Raw genomic sequence first — 1425 nt, 5'->3', positions numbered from 1 at the left:
GATCTCCCGCTTTTACAACTGATCCCCAGCTGGCGGAGATCAGCTTCCCCCGGAGAAAATGGCTGCTTTGAAGGGTGGACTCTGTGGCATTGCACCATGCTGAGGCCCCTTCCCAAACCCCGCCCTCTCCCGGCTCCACCCCCAATGTCTCCAGGTATTTTCCAACCCAGACCTAGCAACCTTCAGACCTCCCTTATTTGGCCGAATAATAGGCATGAGGACCAGGCAGAGTAAACAACAAATAAAAGGTTTATTTTTACAGGAGGTCAGTCCCATAGGGGAAACAAACAAGGTGCAAGAACAATCAGTAAGGGGGTGAAAAGACAAGAAACCAAATGCCCTAACGCATCTAAACTTACTGTCCCTCGCTCACGGTCTCAAGTGGGCCTCAGTCTGCTCACCCTCCCTCCCAGGATGAGGGTCTCTTCCCTGCATCAGCCTTCCTTCTGGCTCTGCCCTCTTGGAAGAAAGAACAGCTCTTCTCCTGTACCAGTTCTTCTATTACAAGACCCTTGTGAGATACTGCTTGCAGGTTGAGGATCATAGTGTTTCGTCATTGCATTTTCATCTGCCTCTTCTTCAAAGGGGCTCCTGGTCGGTTCTGCCCCTTCCATTTTCTCCTCATGTAGGGGGATTTTAGGGGTCCAGGCCTCTTTCAGGGATCCCCCAAACACACCCACACTAGGGTTCTTTTCTTTGGGTGGTTGGAGTCTGGCTAGGGAACTCCAGCCTCCAGAAGGAGAGAAATACGGAGAGAACAGTTGCCTTTAACTAATTCCAGAACCATACACAAGTAATGCTCAGTAGCATATATTCAATATCAATATCCAGTAGCATATAGAAAATCCCAATACCTGATATAGTGTACACTTCAGAAAGAACAAAGGTTATTCCTGGACTGTGGACCAAGACCTCAACTCAAGCCTAGGTGTGGTGTCGGCCAAACAGCCTCGAACAAAGCCCCAAACCTCCTTTTTATATTCTTGTCAGCCAATAGGAATCAAGGGAGGAGTCAATTAAAAATGTCCCAGACTTGCCAAATACCCGCCCATCCTAAGTTGATAACATGAACTTTTGCTGGCATGAACTTTTGCCCAGATATATTTTATTAGCTGTGATGTCAGAAATGTTTAGGCATTGGAACCTGGCACTCCGAGGCCGAGGAATGCCAGATATTAATTGGGGCAAAGGTACATTCACAGGGTAAGGCTTTAGGTTTTTTTACGCCTAGGCTGCCAACAGAAGAGCAAAGGCTTATGGGACCAGTAACCAAATAGAGAGGTACAAGAGGGGGACCCGCGATACTCATGGGGGGAGAAGAGCTCCGTCTCCTCCATTCCCCCCCCTCAATCTCCCCGAGGCTGCGGCGGCGGCGGCAAGGGCGGTCCTCCACCACCCCCCCCAGCTCCGAGGGGGAGGCGGCGG

At 50.1% G+C, this 1425-nt stretch overlaps 1 protein-coding gene across 1 annotated transcript in view; it reads left to right on the top strand.

The window, feature by feature from the left end:
• LOC107116601 (tetraspanin-4-like) overlaps positions 1-1425 on the top strand; it is a 17610-nt gene that overhangs the window by 11637 nt on the left and 4548 nt on the right. The window lies entirely within an intron of this gene.

The sequence above is a fragment of the Gekko japonicus genome, unplaced genomic scaffold (assembly GCF_001447785.1).
Source record: "Gekko japonicus isolate JY-2015 unplaced genomic scaffold, Gekko_japonicus_V1.1 scaffold299, whole genome shotgun sequence".
Classification (NCBI taxonomy): Eukaryota; Metazoa; Chordata; class Lepidosauria; order Squamata; family Gekkonidae; genus Gekko; species Gekko japonicus.
The sequence above is the reverse complement of the archived record's forward strand: the minus strand, read 5'-3'. Positions and strand labels throughout refer to the sequence as shown.